Here is a 20,869-nt window from a genome sequence, read left to right on the forward strand (position 1 = left end):
TCCCCTGTCAAATTCATACATGCTGCCTGCAGGGCGCTCACTTCCTTTGTAGAGCCAAGAGGTCAGTTGAAAGGACATCCAAGGTTCTTTCATTCTGAGTCCTCCAGTGTCTTAAGGACAATGCATCAGACCCTTGGGCTAGAACTAAGTCAGGCCCTAGGAATGCTGGCCTTAGTCACCAGGACTGATACGCAGCCTGGCTCTTAAGAGATGGTCTTCATGGGCTAAAGCACTTCTGGAGAAAATGACACAAGGGTGCAGCAGGCGCCACTACAAGTGCTGGGTCCCCAGCTTCTGCTGGTCTCACAGTACGTAAAGTGCTGTTCCTTGCTTTGTTCACCTTCCCTTTCCCCTGAGTGACCATCCAAACTCTCACAAGTTCAAACCTCCTGCCCAACCTCCATACCCCTCACTGTGAGCAGAATCCTCGCCGCCTATGAACTTAACCACACCCATCCTTAATGTCAGCTACTCTCTCTTATCTCAGAGGCTGGCTGAAGTTTCCCTTCCTCTGTCAAGGCCTCCACCCATGTCCTTAACCCCCTCGTACTCACTCAGGAGACTTGCCTCCTCAGCTTCTCTCCTCTTTCCTACCTTTGCTCTCTGCTGCTCGTTCTTTCTCCTTTCCCAGTCTCTCCGAGAGTGAAACCAACTGACACTCCTTTCCTTGATTTTATCCTCCTCTATTTTGTGCCTTTCTCTCTCCTTCTGAACCAGTTCTGCTCCAATCGAGACAAGGTGGGAGGCTCAGGGAGGCCAGGAGTCAGGGTCTGGGTACCCAGATGGGGAGGGGCTGGAGTAGAGCCCCAGGACATGGAACAAAAAGGGAACTGAGGGCAGCATCAGGTGAAATAGGGTGAGAACAAAAGAGGTGGTCAAACACTGTATCAATCCAAAATACATTGGGCAGAGAGGGGAAAAAATGGATGGGAGTTAAAGGATCTATGACTAGAAATAGGAAGATAGAGCCAAAAGTTGCAGGAAATTGGAAGGGAGCCAGAGCAGAGAGATTTCTCAAGGTGCAGATACCTAGCCTGGCCTCCATTTATAGGGGACCTGTGGCCTTGCCCATGGGTGGAGAGGGAGCAATTAAGGGTGCCAAGCCTGGACAATTTTCCTCCTCTGTCAGTCTCCTTAAAAGGATAATCAATGAGCACTGCTCTACTTCTTTAGTCCACCTTCACTTTAAAACTCACTGCAATCTGAATTCTATCTCTACCTTCCCACCAAAACCCCTTGGGAAGCAATCACCAATGGTCCCTGCATTGGTTCTTCTCTGAAAAACTCCCTCATGAGTTTTTCCTCCTCCTCCTCCTCCCCTGCCCAGTACCAAGTTTGTTTTAGGCTCTTCTAACCACACTCAACAATCATTAGGCATTTTCTTCTACTCTTGTGGATTTTAAATAACCATTTTGCTGTTAACTTCCAAATCTAGAACTCTGGTCCTTCTTTCTCTCCTGGTCATCAGACACACATCTGAACTGTTTGGCTCTGTGATCCCCAAAATGTTACTTGTGTGTACATTGCTGGTCAGAAGTGTCATGTGGCAAATGGAAGAATGGAAAGGGCTGCAGGATAAGGAAAGAAAACATAATGAGTGCCTACAAACAAGCTGTCAGGTCAAGTTATTTCTAAAAGAACAGGGATTTTAAACTTCTCTCTGAGGTGTTTACACACTCCCCAAATTCCTGTATAGGATAACTAAATTAAAATATCCTTGAGTATATGCCTGACTTTACCTCTTTCCTAACTGGGGCACCAAGAGTAGACTTGGGTCATAGAACTTTCCCTTCTGGGGCACTATCATTAAGGGAACTTATACTGAAAGTGGGCTTCTCTGTCCAACTGGCAAATTCCTTCGATTCTGTTAGCTTTAGTTCCTCTGAAAGAGAATCTCATTGGCACAGCTAATCTTTGCATCCCAGGCCCTCCTTGGGAGGGAGTTCCTGCTTTTGCCTGGGAAGTCAGCAAAGGCCTCACAACGGCTGTGACATTTGAGATAGCCTTAAAGGATGATAGGTGCTGGGGGTAATTGTGTGTGTGCGTGTGTGAGTGTGGCAATTTCAGAATTTTGCAGCAGTATTCTAAATCTAGAGCCTTCATTCAACTATTGTTTACTTTTTTCTTTTTCTAAATCATAAGAGTCACTTTTATTCTTTAAAAAACTCCACATCTGAAGGAACTAGAATGAGTCTCTCTCCCTCATTTTGGTAGGGACACTTAACAAAGCCTAGAATAATATTCTCCCATTCATTCATTCATTCATTCACTCAGTAGTCAGTGCCTGCTATAGGCTAGAGCATTTTTTACAGGTTATAAAATGCAGTTTACAGATTATTTTGTTTAAGCCTTATAACCACCCTACCTAGTAGTTATTGTTACAAAATACATTTAATTCAGAAAACTGAGGCTCTAGGCAGTTAAGTAACTTATTCAAGATCAAATTATAAGTATAGTGGGGGAGGGGAGACTTGAATCCAGGTTGAATCTCCAAAAACTATGTACTTTCCACTACACCACACTGGGATGGCTCACCAAATGGTGTGTTAGATCTGATATAATTGAACTATGTATCAGTAACTTGCCATCAGTCACTACCAGCTAACATCTGACATATGCTAGCTGAACATTTTCCTAAACTGAGAGTTCAAATTATATAACCAAAATGAGTACTCTTCTAAAATAATTCTACAAGTCTGAAAAAGTTTTCTAAGCAGATTAAGAAATAAATTTACTTATTTTTAAAACAAGTATATTTTTAATGAGTAATAGAAAATTCTGTCTCTCTAGCATTTGTCCTTTTCTTCTGTCCTTAGAAGCATATATATAATGTTTATTAATATATAATAATGCTGCCTTCCACATTATGAACTGGTCATTCCTGCTTATGTTTGCTTTTGGTTAACTCAGCCCCTTTGATTGTAGGGCTAAGAAATCAGTTCAATCCTCGTGAGTAACTTTGTTTTTGCATCCCCTTTCTCTTTTGGATTGGAAAAGTAACAGATGCTTATTGTATAAAAGGCAAATCATACAGCTGTCTTAGGAAGAAAAAGCCCTGGCAATCCCACCCCCAGACATAGCAGCTATTAATAATGTGGTACAGAGTCTTTCAAATTTCCTCATTCATATACCAACACATACTATATTTATACATATTTTTCCATAAATGAGATCTGCCATACATACTGTTTGGCAATTATTGTTTGTTTTTGACAAACAAACAGCTATCATTCTTTGTCAGTATCTATAGATTGATCTCAGCTTTCAGATAGCTTTTGACAAAGGAAAACATCCGTTTCACAGAAACAGAATGAATTTCAAATGTTTTGCCAATGCCTGCCTTAATCAAAACAAAGCCTGGGTGAGAAAGTGGGGCTACTGCTATATACTGAAAAAAATCAGCGTAGCTTAATAGTTGTTCCTATTACACAGTATGTTGTTGTAACATTCAGCCTTAAAAAAAAATTAGGTCATTACATCCACTTTTCGAATTAGCAGCCAATGGACCAGAGGTGAAATGAGGAACGTTTTGGAAAATACCCTCTCATGGGGTTGTCTTCAGGTAGTGGATTGTAAGGCTCTGAGGCATTTCAACAGCTTGCCACTAGCTAGAAACACACTTCCCAACACCTCAGCACTGATCTGTTAATGCCTCTCATTTAGTAAGAAACACAAGACAGATGAGTCAGTGTGCTGGGCAATTAACCCGTCAAGGGCTTTCCTCCTGAGCCTGGGATAACAGGCAGAAAAAGGAATGTAATCCTTAATGACTAACAAAGGGCACTGCTGGAGGGATGGGAACACACACGTACAAGGCATGTGATGGGCTCTTTTTCCATCTGGAACTACCTGCCACTCATCTCCTGAATTTACACAGATTTTTGCCATAGATTGATCTTGCCTGGGAATAAGTTTTTTCCCAGCTGTCTTGGAAATGGGAACTGACATATGTGATAGACTACACTCACAGAAGGCCGTATGTCTAACATTCCAGGTCTTGGACTGTCCATAAAGAAGCAAAGAAGTAGCCTAACCCCTGCCAGCATTTTATAGGACACAAAAGAGAATATATGTTCTCATGCTGAGCCATAAATATCAACATTAGTCCAGGGATTACCTGACATTTAGCCTGCTGGAACCCAAGTCATAGGCGTCAGAAAACTGAATATGCTATGTTCTTTTTCATGTTTTTACATAGCTCTGGGACTTACCAGGGAATCCTGAGGCTGGACTTAACAGGAAGCAAATGTTTCGTAATAATGTTCTATTAGTATTTTTCAAAACACTTTTTTTTTCCTTCCCTCCATATTATTTCTTTATTCCCTGAGATATTTTGTTTTGATTCCTGGTTTGGGAATCTTCATTTTTCAAATGAAAAGTTGAATAGTGCAAAATATTTAGAAGCTAATTCTTCTTCCTTTCCCCTAAATCTTTGGTCTGCTGTCATTAAGACAAGATCTGACAAGCAGGCTGCTGGAAGTTTTGTACACTCTCTCAGTGTAAAACTGTGGGAGTAATAAAGTAAGTTTGGGAGGGTTAAAAGGAGGACAATGGAAACTTCTTAAGCTGTTTGTGAAACTGTCTTAAGTTTTCAGCAATTATTCTCATTAATAACATTTATGTTAATAATTATTAGTATCCCCTTTCTCTTTCAAAAGTGTTCTGGCTTGGACACTAAATTACATGATCACTGTTAATCATATAAGACAGTATTCTGCCAGCACAATGGAAGTAGGGTCATGTAACAACTGTACACTGAACAGTACAATAATTGTATATTAAACAATGGCAGTTTTCTGTCAAAATTTAAAGTGCACATATCCTTCATCCTAGAAATTTCCCTTCTTTGAATCTATTCTATAGAAATTCTCATGTTATGAGATTATATATATACAGATCATGCACACACACACACACACACACATACACAAGAATGCTTAGTGAAAATTGGAAAAGATCTAAATGTTTATCAGTAGTCTAGTTAAACACAATGGAGTCCTATATAATTATTATAAAATAAGGTGGTAGATCTATATGTGTTGATGAGATGATGAAATATTCAAGACCTATTTTTAAATTAAAAAAGCAAGTTGTGGAAATGTATATATGGCAGTGCTTGCTATGGCTGGCTCTGAGTAGGTTCAGATGAGGTTCTCTCATAATCTCCTCCAGCTCCCACCCCCACCCCCCAAAACCAGGCCAAATCAACATCAGTCTAAACACTAGCTGCCTACTATGCAAATGAAGCTTCTCTCCTAGCCTTTCCATTTAACCAGATTGCGCCCCCTCCCCCCAAACACACACAGACACATCCTCTCCAATATACTGTGTTGGCCAGAAAGTGCCTTCGCTTTTTAAGTAAAGATAGAAGACACATTTTTCATTTTCACCAAGAAGTTTATTGAACAACGTATTCACCTTTTTGTTCCCCTACCTTCTGCCATTTTCCAGGCAATTCCATCTTCCCAAAACTTTTAATTTTTTTGAGCAAAGAACTGTTCCAGGTGACTTTTACAGTCTTCCAGGGAATTGAAATTTTTTCCATTAAGAGAATTTTGTAAACACCGAAATAAATGGAAATCCAAAGGTGCAATGTCTGGTGAATATGGTGGATGAATCAGAACTTCCCAGCCAAGCTGTTAACAGTTTTTGCCTAGTCATCAAAGAAACATGCGGTCTTGCATTATCCTGATGGAAGATTATGCCTTTTCTTTGACTAATTCTGGAGGTTTTTCGTTGAGTGCTGCTTTCAGTTGGTCTAATTGGGAGCAGTACTTGTTGGAATTAATCGTTTCATTTTCCAGAAGGAGCTCATAATAGAGGACTCCCTTCCAGTCCCACCATATACACAACATCACCTTCTTTGGAAGACGACCAGCCTTTGGTGTGGTTGGTGGGGGTTCATTTCGCTTGCCCCACGATCTCTTCTCTTCCACATTATTGTACAGTTTCCATTTTTCATCGCCCTTCACAATTTGTTTTAAAAACGGAACGTTTTTGTTACGTTTAAGTAGAGAATTGCATGAGGAAATATGGTCAAGAAGGTTTTTTTCTCTTAACTTATGTGGAACTCAAACATCAAAGCGATGAACATAACCAACCTGGTGCAAATGATTTTCAACACTTGAGTTGGATGTTTTGAGTATGTCGGCTATCTCCTGCGTGGTATAATGTTGATCATTCTCAATTAATGTCTCGATTTGATCGCTATCAACTTCAACTGGTCTACCTGACCGTGGAGCATCATCCAGTGAGAAATCTCCATCGTGATACTTCACAAACCACTTTTGACATGTTCGATCAGTCACAGCACCTTCTCCATACACTGCACAAATCTTTTTTTACCTTTCAGTTGCATTTTTACCTTTCTTGAAATAATAAAGCATAATATGCCGAAAATGCTTTTTTCTTCCATCTTCAATATTAAAATGGCTACACAAAAATCTAACAATTTTGATGTCTTTTTTTAAATGCACGCTGATATGACAGCTTTCACATCTAACAAAATTGTTTTAAATTAAGTTAAAGACAACTAAGTGCTGCTAGAGCTATCTTACTGAAAAAACCAAACTAACCTTTTGGCCAACCCAAAAGAAATTCTGGAGAGGCCATAATCTGCAATACAATCTTCTTGTTCTAGTATGTATATTGGAAAGAGATTTGCAAATCTTTTGACGGTGATTACTTCTGGGGAGTAACTGTTATTCCCTTCCATACTTTTATTTTAACTCATAAGCATATATTTTATGTTTATAATTTTTAAAATTAGTTTAAAAGGAATACATGAGTAGTTTGCCATATAAAATTGTATATTTTAGGTGCATCTAGAGCATCTGGAAACTCTTAGAGAAAATGAGTAGAGAGCCAGACCTCTGGCATTTTTCCTGTAAATATACTTTGGAGTGGATGTGGCATATTCTATACTTATCTCCCAATTATCAGGCTAACTGAGGAAATAAAGTTGAAATGTAGCTTTTCGTTTCCAACTTTTTCATAATCATTTAAACTGGATCAGTTAAACAGATGCATTAGTTGCTTGCTCTCAATCTCTTTGGAAGTAGATTATGAAACATAACTACCGAAAAAAGAGTTAAACAAGAAACAAAAGAAAAATAAGCTGATATAAAAATCTAGGGTTGGAACTGTGTCTTTCGTTGGAATTTCATGGAGCACACCGAGGTCTCAGGGAACCTGTATGGGACCAGCAAAGCGGCCGTGCCGGCGGTGCAAGCCGTGAACCGCATCTGTTGACGTGGTCCTGCAGGCCTTGCGCAACATCGGGAAGACTGACCTGCGGCCCACCTGCACCTTCCTGCGGTCGCCCTCGCTGGACCGCCTGGAGCAGCGGAACACAGACACAGAGCAGAGCCTGGCCGCCGCCCGGGCCGACCTGAAACCTGGAGAGCAGCAAGGAGCCCGGCCTGTTTGACCTGATCATGGGCAACGACAGGCTGGACAAGGCCTACTGGGCCCTGAAGGAGGCGCTCTCCGACGAAATGAAGAAGGCTCAAGGAACTGGCCCCTCCTGAGGAGGTCTGCCAGCTGTGTCCCCCCCGGGGCCTGGGGCCTGGCACCCCTTCGGGCCAGGGTGGCTCTGCTCGCCTCGGCTAGCGCCCTGGGGTGCGGGTGCTCTCCAGCCCCCTCGCTACCCCGCCGTGGTTGTTGAAGGACCTTACCACCCCCCAACCGCCCACCCTTCTCCCCTCACCCCCTTCTCCTCACTTCCTTTCCCCCCTCGACTCCCTTCCTGCCCCAGCTTCCCTCGTATCCACGGGATCCCCACTCCCAGCTCTGTCTCCTTCCTGGCGTGAGGACTTACCCACCTCTGCTCTCATCTCTGTTCTCCTATACTCTCTTATAGGGCTGAATTTATTTTGTTGCTGTTTGTTTCATCATTTGCGCCAATCCCCGCTGCCACCTTCTAGCTGGATTGTAGCTTCCTTCAGAGCAGGGACTGCTCCATATTCAGATTTGAAGCAAAGGTGACCGGCACAACACTTGGCACATAGTAGGTACTTATAAATGTTTGTCTAGTAAATGAAACCTTGGCATAAAAACAGAACAACAAAAAATCCTCACCTCTAACTCTACAGAAAACCCTCGCAACCACTTAAAGTTCCCCCAGGGAAGGGATACTCTTGGGCAGGTACAGCCTTGTCTTGAGTTGGCTCAGTGGCTGAAGTTCAGAAGTTTCTCTGCATTGTTTCCCCTGTTGGGTATTGGAGTGAAGTGCTTTTTGTAACTGCCACATTTTGCAGTTTCCCTAACCTTTCTTCTGGGAAATTAGAGTTAGAGCTTTGGAACTAATGGGGTGAAACAACACGCATTCTGCATACACCTATTGTTACTGGTGGCTTAGCTGTGCACAACACTCTGGATGAGCTGGCTCAGGAGACACAGTGACTCATGTCATTTTCCCTGAAACCAGGGGTGACCTGGAGCACTTCAGGCCAGGAGGAAGTTAGTTTCTCACCCTCTAGCTCTGTAGCTCCGACTGTGGACAAGTCTGGGCACCATCTCGGCATCCATCAACATGACTGAATTAGTTGCTGCTCTATCTGATAGTAATGGGGATGGCGCCTGGCTACAGGAAAACTTCCTTGCTTGGCTAAGAGAGGTTGTGACCTGCCTGCCCACGGATTTAATGGGAACATGAAAATCTGCATTTGACTAAAGCTTTAGTATCCCCAGTTAGAGACACGGTAACATTAACTAGGCAACCTCTTTTAGAACCCGTGAGTATGAAGCTATTAGCTATTCAAATTTCGTGAATTAGCTTAATAGTTATTGACTGTTTCTGACATCTAACTGAGAGCTACTTGGAAAGTAGGCACTTGGATGGAGGGTAGGGAATGGGAGAATACAGAAGATGCCAAAGAGAGGAGGATTTGGGGGCACAAACATGGTTACTAAAGACCACAGACCTGGCACTGTAGAGAGGATTAGGGGAGACCCAGAGGCTGTCCTGAGCACTTGGAGAAAGGGATGAGTGTCAGAGAAAGGTGTAGAAAAGATTTCTGAAAGGGAGAATCAGAAGGTCCCTAAACTTTGTGTGTACAGTAGTTTGTTTTTGTATTTGTGATCTCCTAGTCTAATAAGATGAAGACTAGTAGGCTGATCTGAGATGGAACTTGCAGGAGACACTAGCACTGATAAGGATGGGCAAAGTGGATGAAATTCTGAGGGCCTACTGATTTTTTAAAACATATTTATTTATTATTTGGTTGCACTGGCTCCTTAGTTGCGGCATGCTGGCTCCTTAGTTGTGGCATGCATGTGGGATCTAGTTTCCCGACCAGGGATCGAACCCAGGCCCCCTGCATTGGGAGCGCAGAGTCTTAACCACTTGCACCACCAGAGAAGTCCCCGGCCTACTGATTTTTAACATAAAAGTTTGTTTTGTTTTGTTTTTTAATTTTCAGAAGTAATATGTATGCAGGAAACTTGGAAAACATAAAAAGCACAAAGGACCCAACAGACAAACAAACCAACAAAAGCAGAAGTAATTCCATCTCCAGAGATACTAACCTTTACCATTTTGGCATGTATGCTTCCAGTCTTTGTCTAAGCCCATATTCACACATGTGTGTATCTTTTTTAGAATGTAAACTATTCCTACTCACATACTGTTCTACAGTCTGGACCTAGTATATCCTGAAACGTGTTAGTGAGGTGGCTGGGAGTGATTTTTCTCTGTCTTTCTATAGTTCTGTACACTCACCTCACTGCCCTGTTGCAGGGAGCTTGGTCCCTCGGAGACTGATTGCTGTAGACTGACCCTGCTCACCCAGGGCCTCTTTGTTCACTGACAGGGTACAAGGGCTCAGCTGAAAAAGATGACAAGACTCTGCTAATTCGTACATTACTTTGCATATATTTTCTTAAGATGCTTTTAAGTAGCACGGAAGATGAAACAAAATAGATTGATTAATGTAATCTGTAGGCTAACATTCAGGGTCCCCCATTTGGGGAACTAAATCATGTAATCACAGCCTGGGGTAAGAAAGCTGATTATACGCACAGAGAAAAAAGCTGAGACATGCCCAAGGAGACATACCTTCACAGTACATACAAGGGTACCTGCCCTATACCGTCTTTTCCTGTCTCTTAACGCTTTATACTCTTGACACTGGCCAGTGGGGCTGAACTGTTGAGCCTGAGTACTTCCCCATTGGGCCCTGCCTCTCCTTCCTACTACCACTGCTTCCTTACTTTAGCCCTATCTCTCATGTGGATTACTGCAAAAGCCCTATACCTTGTCTTCCTGCTCCCAATCTGGCCCCTATCTGCTCCATCCTCACCATTTGCAGTTAAAGGAACTTTCTGACATGAATATCTCTGTCTGTTCCTGTTACCTATCACCATGTAATAACAAGCCACCCCAAAGCTTAATGGCCTAAAACAACCACAATTTTATTATGCTCACAGATTCCGTGGGTCAGGAGTTCAAACAGGGCATGCAGGGTTGGTTTTTCTCTGCCCTGTGATTGTAGAGCCGGTTTGACTTGAGTAACTGGGATGGGAACAGCTGGAGTTGGAAGATGTACTCCTAAGGTGCTTCTTTACTTGCATGTCTGACACCTAGGCTGCAAACGAGAAGGACAGGTTCAGGTGCCACTGTTGACCAGGGGGACCTATGTGTGGCCTCCTCAACATCATGGCCTCAGACGGTCAGACTTCTTCTGTGGTGGCTCAGTGCTTCAAGTGCTACTGTCTCCCGGGAGCAAGGTGGAAGCTCCATGGTCTTTAGTGACCTAACCTCAGAAGTCATGTAGCTTCATCTCCACTGTATTCCATTGGTCAAAACAGTCAGAAGCCTGCCTCAATTCAAGGGAAGAGAATATAAATTCTACCTCTAGATGGGAACAATGCCAAAAATTTTGCAGCTATGTTTTAAAATCATCTATCTATCTATCTATCTATCTATCATCTATCTACCTAGTTTTTAGATTTGTATAAGCACAAAAGACAATTTTAAAAGGTACACACCAAACTGGTAAAGATGGGAGGAGGGAAAGAGACTTTCACTCTTTATTCTCTACACTTCCAAAGGAGGGGAAAAAATTAGTGGAATTATAGGTGAGTTTTAGTTTGTACAGAAAATTACTTCCCCTATTACCTCAAGCTTGCAAAGGCTAAGAATACCATGGTAGGTCTTAAGTTGGTACATTCTAAAAGGAAGTGCTAAATCGCCTAGCTAAGCAGGGCACACAAACACATTGTGAAATGCCTCTGCAAGTATCAGCCCATTACCCACCTTCAGGCTATGGCAGAGAAGCTAGAAACATCTTTTGGGAGGTTTAAGAGGCCAGAGCAAAGGCTTCTTTATAGAGAGTGGTCCTGTTGCTGTGTTCCACAACTCATCCCATCCCTACTCTGCCACAGGAAACATCCTCTCACCTTAAACAAAGTGAGAGAGCTTCACAAGAATCATTTGAGGATCTTGACCTGTGTCTCTGGGAGTTCGAGGGACACAGGGACTGGTGACTGACTTTCACCAGAAGAAGCCTAAAGGTGAAATGTTGCCTGGAGGAGACTGCCTTGCAACAAAATGAAGAGAGAGGACTCATTGGCAGGAAGCTGCCCTTTCACTGTTGGGTGGGCCATTGGAATGGAGGTGACCCATTCACAGGCCACCCATGACTGGCGTGAGGGATCCCAGATTCTTAGATTGGAAGGATTATAATACTTCATATTTATGAAATGTTTAAAGGTTTGCAGATGTTCTGGAATTTAAAAAAACATATCATCTGAATTTCACAAAAATCTATAAAGGAAGAGTTACATCATTTTAAAGATTTTATAGATAAAGAAAGTGACAAGCAGCAAGGTTAGGTGATTTGTCTGAGGTTACAGAGTTAGTTAGTACCAGATCCAGGACCCTGCTAACTCGAAATTGAGTGTTCCATCCTGTAGTGCACACCATGGCTTTCTCTATCTTGGTTAGTACACGGCCCTGGGTCAGTATGATAAGGCCATTAATGACAGACGTTATAGCCTCTTGTGGTTGAGAGTTCAGAACAAAATCAACAATGACCATACCTCTTGGATGACTGTTTCAAAAACCTTCCTGGAAGCAGCCAGGCCCATCTGAAGTGTCTAAGAAAGTGAAGACTATAACAAGAATTCACTTAGCATGTTGGTTTTCTTGAAGCCAACAGAGTTTTTGGTTCAAATCATTCTGGTGATGAAATTAGAAGCCTGTCCTATATCTTTAATAAATAGCCACACTCCCTTCCTTTTCCTCCGCAGCAGAACTTGGCAAATGGCATGTTGGAAAGAGAGTTATGCCTCCTTAGAGGGCTTCTAGCCTGTCCCCTGGGATAAATTTGCAGGACAAGTTCGGGGTGATTTTCATTGTGGAAAATTTGACATTAATTCATTTACATTAGTTATGCATCTTTGTTTTTATTTATTTAAAGAGCAAACACATTTCTTCTGAATAAAGGGAACAACAAATATAACTTGTTAAATATAGCAGACAGGATTCAAATCTCTGCTCTGCCAGTTACTAGCAGTGACCTTGGGCAAGTTACTGAAACCCTCTGAGCCTCCGTTTCCTCATCTATTAAACTGGAATAGTAACACGAGGGTTTGAAAGTTCCTTGGTGCCTACTGACTATCTATTCCCCCAGTTTCCATTTGGAGATCCTTCGCCCCTACCCTCTAACCCTTTGGTCTGGTTGGGGGCTCCACCACCTCACTCCAGGAATGCAGAACATGACTGGGGAGAGACTCTTCGAGGTCCCTGGCCATGAGACCAGTTCGGGATGAGCACATGACCCCACCTAATTGGAGTGCACTGAGCTCTCAGGAGGAAGCTCTTTATTTTCTGCCAAGAAGTGAGACACTGGAAAACTGTCTGGCTGAAGCAGCTTCAGCCACCTGCCCCCACATGGAACCCGAGAACAAAGCCAACACACAAAGGCAGGTGGAGCCAGTCCAGGAGATGGAGGGAGGAGACAAGGTTCTGATAACATTGTTTGAGTCCAGTCATGCCTGAGGCCAGCCCTGTACCTGGACTTCTCTGTCTCATGAGCCAATCAATGCCCTTTGATTTATACCTGTTTGTTCAGATAAATCAAGAGGATCCTCAGTGATATTCTCCCTAAATTTGAGAAGAAAATAATGTCTTGTAAAGTGCTTGGCAAAATACCTGGTACACAGTAAGCACTCAATAAAGGTTAGCTTGATTGTGCTTCCTTTGGTGTTTCGTTCAGAAAAGAGGAGACTTCAAACTTATTTCGAATACTGAGCACATTTTGCCAGGCATGGTAAAGAGCCAGTATTATTGAGAGGTTGAATCCCATGAGGTGTGGTATCAGAGATACCAAGAAGGCTCTCCTATCCTCCAAAACACCTCTCTTTCCTTGGCACTGATAGATGTCAGAAATAGCCATGAATCCCTTTGTTTTAAGATCTTTTGAGAGAAGTTTCTCATTTAGCCATAGCAGCTGTGGGAATGAGTCCATTAGCTCCATTCCTGAGGGCAGATTTTGATAGTGACCCACAGAGATAGTGGAGGCCACTGGGTGTCCTGAGGGAGCCACACCCAAAGGAGACTGCAGCACTGAATGTCCAACTGTCTTCCTGCATCGTTTTGCATGGGCTATCCTTGCTGGGCACCCTCAAGAAGCTCCAACCTGAGATTTTACAAGGCATGGACTTTTTCTGCACTTTAAGCTGGATATTTGGCTAAAATGTCCAGACAAACCTTTATTAACCAGCAAGCACCGCACCTAACCCAGTCCTCTTCTGCCCAGGCAGCCACCAGATCCTAGCCCTCAGCTGCAGATGTTCCAAGGGAACCAAGGACCATAAGGACAGTGGCAGCCAAAAATAGCAGAAGCAGCCCAAGGTGGTGAGACCGAGGAACGGCTGCAGTGACAAGAGAATCAGAACTTGCTCCTGTCAGGTATGAGTGAGGCAGGTAGCTCAGTCATCTGTGACTCTTGCCTGCAGAGGAGATGGCTGGATGTAAAGAATGGAGATCCCACCCGGACTGAGTATGGAGAATATAGTTTAAAGTGCTTTTACAAAAAGGACAGAGCAGACCCTGATAAGGACCCGTGTCATATTTCAAAGAAATTAGGCAGAAACATCTGGAATCAACAGTCTAAACAATCAGGTGTCCTATTTGACCCTCAAGGCTTCAACTAACTTCCTTCCTTCCTTCCTTCCTTTCTTCCTTCCTTCCTTCCTTCTTTCCTTCCTTCCTTCCTTCCTCCCTCCCTCCCTTCCTGCTTTCCTCCCTCCCTCCCTTCCTTTCTTTCCTCTTTCCTTCCTTTCCTTCTTTCTTTCACTCTTTAACTTAGAGCCCTAGTTTTCTTCCTTTTAAACCTATATACCCCACAAAAGTCTCATTCTGTTGATTTGAGTAGTTTCCCTCCTCAAAGTCCTGTTCCGTGGCTACATAGATATTTCCTTCTTCTGTTTATTCACGAGCTAATACCTGGCAGGCAGCACAATGCCAAAGTTTTGCACCGTCTACTTTGCTAGAACGACTCTAAGCCACTGTCAGCCAGGTCAGAGCACAGGGCTCCAGAGAAGGTGAAATACCACTTCCTGAGCCTGGTGACTTGTGGAAATAGACCATTCACAAGAATTGAGAGATTAATTGAAAAGGGAATAAGCTCTTACACATTAATGTTATTTAAGGCGAAGTACCTGTACACCTGAAATTATTTTGAATTTGCTTCCCACATTTTAGGATAAATTGCACTCTAACATTTTATCATTTTCTACTTCATATTCACTCATCTTTTTGACCTCAATCTCACTGGTGCATTTGAATAATTTTTCTGTACACACACCCCAGCTAGTATTAGTCCCAGTACAGATAAGCATTTCCAAGTGTCCCTATCTCTACATAACATGCATTAGATAACTTGACAGCAAAAAAAAAGGTATGTAAAATAAGCAGGAATGAAAGAGAATTCTTTATTATAGGTACCATTGGATAGAATATCATGAGACTAAACACCAAATTAGGGTATTTCAGCTTTCCCCAGAATTGTATTTCATATCAGCAACTTGATCTCATCACTTAGAAACATTTTTATATACTAAGGAATCCATTAACTGGCTTGTATTGGTCAGAATTGTCTAGAGAAACAATGTGTGTATATATATGTATATATACACACATATACACAGGGTGAGGGGAGATTATTATAAGGTATTGGCTCATGAGATTATGGAGGTTTGGAACTGTCATGGTCTGCGGGCTGCAAGATGGAGACCCAGGAAACCTGGTGGCTCGTGTGTAGTTCCAGTTCAAGTCTGAAGGCCTGAGAACCAGGGAAGTTGGTGATGTAAGTTCCAGTCCAAAGTGCAGGAGAAGACCAATGTGCCAGCTCAAGTAGTCAGGCCAAGAGTGAACTCTTCTTTCCTCTGTGTTTTTGTTCTATTCAGATGCTCAACAGACTGGTTGAGGCCCACCTACACTGGGGAGGGCAATCTGCTTTACTCAGCCTACTGATTCAAATGCTAATCTCATCCAGAAACAGCCTCACAGACATACCCAGAAACAATGTTTAACCAAATATCTGGGAACCCCGTGTCCTGATCAAGTTAACACATAAAATTAACCATCGTATGGTTCTATGATGAAAGTAATTATTTTAATTGACAGGTAAGCAGTGGTAGCAATCTGATTTGAATGATGCAAAAATTCTTAACAAATATTTATTGAGCACCTACAATGTACCAGGCACTCTCTGGACCAGGAAAGGTCAAGGGTCACTGTCCCTACTTTGAAGTATCAGGGAAGGTTTTACAAAGGTGGTAACACTTCAGTTGAGTTTTCCAAGAAGAATGAGAATCCATAAGATTACCAAGAGGAGAGGATAATCCAGGCAGGGGAAACAGTATGTGCAAAGTCATGGAGGACTATTCTGGGAAGTGTGAGTGGTTCCACATGATTAGAGTTACGAAGGCTATTATGAAGGAGAGTGGTAGAAGATGAAGCTTAAGGGGTATAGAGGCTAGCGCACAAGGGCCTTATAGGTTAGGGTACACACTGTAGGCTGCCATTCCATGAACCACTTCTTCTTGTTAACAAAACTTCGATTTCATTCAGGTGGTAAGGTATCCAGGGCCAAGATATAAATCACAATTGGTCAAGCCAATCATAGCAATCCCCTTTACCCTGATGATAATGCTTGGTCTAGGATTGGGTATGGCACTTAGTTATGGCCAGAGAAATAGAAGTCTGGTAGAGGGCACAGAAAAAAGAGTTTCACCTCTGATTTAAAAAAGAAAAAAAGAACTCTGTACAAGAAGGAGTTCCCTTTTTCCCCCTTCCCTTCTTTAGTGATTTGAATGTTGTCATAGGAGGATGTGACATCTAGAGTTGCAATAGCCATCTTGTGACCATAATGGGAAGCCTGAGGATGACAGCCACACACCACGGATGGAGGAGAAAGGACAGAAAACAGTAGGGTCTTCAACAACATCACAGAGTCAACAAACCAATTGTAAGACTGCCTGCCTTAGGACTTCTAGCTTAGGAAACAGTAAGGATCTTCTGGTTAAAGCCACTGTTAATCGTGCTTGCTGTCAAATTTGTCATAACTGCTGTTATGGTAAGGGTGACATTTTGGATGTATGACTAAGGAGTTTGGCCCTTATCATGAAAAGAAATGGGAGCTATGGAGAGGTTTAGACAGAGGAATGCGTTGTCAGATTTGTGCTTGAAAACCATTACTCTGGATGCTGTGCACAGGATGGGCTGAAAATGGAAGAAACCGAGGCAGAGAGACCAGTTATGAAGCTACTGTTAACTGCCCAAGAGATTATGTAGAACCTAAGCAAAAGAAGTGACAAAAATAACTGGGAGATGAGGATAAATCAGAGATATTTTTAAGTCAAAATAACACACCTTAGTGACTAAGTGGATGAGAGAAGTGGGGAAGATAGGAGAATCAAGGATAGCTCAGAATTTCTGACTTGGTTGACTTGAGATACAGGAGATCTGACTCTCATTCTGGTTCTGCCGCAAGCTAGTCGAATGATCCTAGGCTTGTTTTCTCGTTTTGGGAAGGTCAGATTAAAAATATGACAGCAGATTGATCTCATCCCTCTTGACAGCTCCAACTCCCAGGAGCACTTTTGCTGAAAGGACTAGAAGGGGCCAGGAGAACCACCTTGGGGAAGGAAGAACCCCTCTTTCTCTAGTGGATCCTCAGATTGATTTGTGCAGAGCTGGGTGGTGGGTGACTTTGAGTCTTTGTCTGCCTTTTTGGCTTAGGCTGACAGCAGTGTGAGAAGTAGGGCAGGGGGTTCCTTGATGCCTGGATGATGCCCAAGCATGTAAATTAAAACCAGCAAAACATCATTTCCCACATACCCTCAAGACTTCTCCTTTATTAAAGTCTTCATACAAAGCCTTGTCCACATCCCCTAGGATCCACTTCGGGGCATGGAGTTCTTTCCTTCTGCAGTTTCTTTACCATCTGGATCTGCCAGCTTCAAAGAGTAGCCATTTGCGTTCAGGCAAACCAGTTATTCCTTTTTACATGAGGGCAAGAAACAATGGAACAGGTAAAATGATGTCTTTACCCTGGGAAGCTGAGGGGAATGATGCAAACCAGGCACAAAGCCCAGAAACTGTTGCCAGGATACATCGCTGTTGGGTGGCAAAGGTCACAGAACCATGGAAAGGGTTTCACAAATGACTAATTCGCTTTAATTTATTTCTCTTTATAAAAAGATTGCCTCGGGCTCACCAAGACTTACTACAGTTCAAATTTTAATCTCTCTCACTCCTATACCACTTTTTAATATTAGTTTTACACATTATCTCGTTTGATGGGGAGGAAGAATTGAGGAATGCAAAGGTCCAGACCCTTCCCTATATTCAGGGCAATTCTGAAGAGCCATCCCATCTCCAGAACTCCCCCTGGGATCAGCTGAGGCCCCTGAGGCAACTGCATCATAATTCAACAGCTCCCTTTGCCAATCCTGTTTCACTCCCACTCTTAGAGGTGTTGTTCCTGGTGGCACTCCCCAGTAAAATTCCTGCATGTGTCAAGAAAAACCAGAGCTGGACAGTAGTTAAAGTGGTAAAAAAAACACATTTTATTCAGGAACTATTGCAATAGGAGAGAAGAGATCTCTATATAGAATCAGGCTCAATGTCCTTCAAATATAAGAAGGACAAGTGGGAATTTATAGCCAGGAGCAGGGTGGGGTCAGTGGGTGGAAAATACTAAGAAGAAACATCAGGGGTAAGGGGAGAATTCTGACTAAATCAACTTGACAAGATTTTTGCTGAAGGCAGACCAGGGAGATCAAATAGCATCACCTGGCAGATGCTAGGGGATGAAGCATTTGATCAGCTATTGAGGGTGATCAGATACTGAGGGTGGGGGAGTCTCTCTAAATTCACTTAACAGGATTCTTGCTACAACTGGGTGATGCAGGCTTGACAAGGACAGACCCTGAAATCCAAGGTCAAAGCCTAGTTAAGAAGAGGCCTTAAAGGAGACTAACTAGCATTTGATCAAGGAGAGTCTTTATCACATGCAAATTTCTGTCTGTTTCCTGGGGAACCTGACCTAGGACACTAACAGAGAATCATCAGTCAACTCTATTTTTCTAGGTAAACACACACACACATTCTTATTGTCACATTATTATTTTTTAAAATACTTTAATTCCAACAAAGAAAGAAGTACAATCTCAGAATAAATTAAAAATGCTTTGAACTAAACGTTTAGTTTAATTAGAAACAAAACCACTGGTTAGACAAAAACTTCTTATATAGGACACAAACCATAAGCCAGAACCAATTTAAAACTCTGCTCTTTGAATGTCACACAAACCATAAGCCTGAACCACTTTAAAACTCTGCTCTTTGAATGTCACAGATTAGGAAAGAAATATTTGCCAAAACCATATCTGACAAAGAACTTCTTTCCAGAGTATGTACCCTCACAAAGCACTAACAATACAAACAATTCAATTTTTTAAGTGAGACGAAGATCCTCTTAATCAAAAAAGAGATACAGATGGAAAATAAGCCCATAAAAAGATGCACAACGTCATTAGTTATTAGGGAAATGCAAATGAAGACGACAATGAAGTATCACTACACTCACATTAGAGTGGCAAAAACAAAGAAATCAAAAAACAAATCCTGATAATACCAAGTGGTGACAAGGATGTAGAGTAAGTTGAACTCTCAATAGATTGCTGGTAGGAGTGCAAAATGGGACATCCATTTAGGAAAACAGTTTGACAGATTTTTATAAGGTTAAATATTTACCCTGTGACCCAGCAATCCTACTCCTGGATATTTACCCAGTCGAAATAAAACACATGTTCACACAAAGACCCATATAGAAATGTTCATAGTGGCTTATTCATAATTCCCCCAAACAGAACAATCTAAATGTCCATCAGCTGATGAATGGATAAATAAATTGTTGTACCACCATACAATGGAATATTACTCAGCAATTAAAAGAATGAGCTAATGAAACACACAATAACACGAATGAATCTCAAAATAATTATACGAAGTAAAAGAAGCCAGACACAAAAGGCCACATACTGTATGATTCCATTTATATGACATTTGGGAAAAGAAAACTGCAGGGACAGAAGTTAGATCGGTGTTTGCCAGGGCCTGAGGGAGAGGTTTACTTTAAAGGGGCAAGAGGGAATTTTGGGGGTGATGAAAATATACTATACACCTTGATTATGGTGGTGGTAACACAACTGTTTCTATGTCTCAATACTCATAGAACTGCACATGCAAAAAGGGTGAGTTTTACTGTGTTCATTTATACCTCAATAAACCAAACCAAACCAAAACTTCCCTGCATTATCCTTATCTTTTTTGGTTTTGCCACCAACTAGTGAAAACTTCATCACCTACAAACCCTGGCCTGTGGATATGAAAGGAAGCAGGGAGAACGGGCAGTGGTTATAGAATCAAAAGGGACTTTTTCTGGACAGATGAGACTGGAGAGTGTGTGTAGGCTGAAGGGAAGGAGTTAGTTTTGAGGGGAGAGACCAAAGTTACTGGAGATGGGGGGAGGCTCATTGATGGAGTGAAAGCTACTTTAATCAGAATTCTTGATGTCAAACAACAGAAACTCAATTCAAACTACCTTAAGCAAAAAGGAAAGTTTGGGGCTCACATAACTGAAAAATCCAAAAATTTAAAAACAATGTTGTCAGTACTTGTCTTAGCTCAGGCGGCTGTAACAAAATACCATAAACTGGGTGGCTTAAACAAAAGACATCTATTTCTCACTGTTCTGGAGGCTGGGAAGTCTGAGATCAGGGTGCCAGTATGGTCACGTTCTGGTGAGAGCCCTCTTCCTGGCTTGCAGATGGCTGTCTTCTTGCTGTGTCCTCACATGATGGAGGGAGGGGGGAGAGAGAGAGAGAGAGAGAGAGAGAGAGAGAGAGAGAGAGAGAGAGAGAGAGAGAGAGAGAGAGAGAGAGAGAGAGAGAGAGAGAGAGAGAGAGAGAGAGAGAGAGAGAGAGAGAGAGAGAGAGAGAGAGGGAGGGAGAGAGAGAGGGAGAGAGAGAGAGGGAGAGAGAGAAAGAGAGAGAGGGAGGGAGAAAGCTGTCTGGTGTCTCCTTATAAGGGCACTCATCATCCCATGGTGAAGACTCTACCCTCATGACCTCATCTAAACTTAATTACCTCCCACAGGCCCCATCTACAAATACCATCACATTGGGAGTTAGGGCTTCAACATATGACTTTCAGAGAGACACAAACTTTCAGTCCATAGCAGTACTCTAGCCCTGTATTTCCTGGCATCTTTTGCCTCTCCCTCAGCCTTGTTCTTAGGCAAGCTCACTCCATGTAAGATGGCCAGGCTTACATTGGTTTTATAACTGACAA

General features: G+C 42.4%; 1 long non-coding RNA gene across 2 annotated transcripts in view; it reads right to left on the reverse strand.

Annotated features, from left to right (window-relative positions):
• LOC309604622 overlaps positions 1-20,385 on the reverse strand; it is a 31,760-nt gene extending 11,375 nt beyond the window's left edge. Inside the window, exon 1 of one of the 2 annotated variants that reach the window (XR_014230936.1) lies at positions 20,267-20,385. This is a non-coding gene — a long non-coding RNA (uncharacterized lncRNA). Of the gene's footprint in view, positions 1-20,193 lie in introns of both variants that reach the window. The other variant, XR_014230937.1, reaches the window with a different exon arrangement.
• Positions 20,386-20,869: the final 484 nt, after the last annotated feature.

The sequence above is a fragment of the Balaenoptera borealis genome (genome assembly GCF_965194805.1).
Source record: "Balaenoptera borealis genome assembly, chromosome: 1".
Lineage (NCBI taxonomy): Eukaryota > Metazoa > Chordata > Mammalia > Artiodactyla > Balaenopteridae > Balaenoptera > Balaenoptera borealis.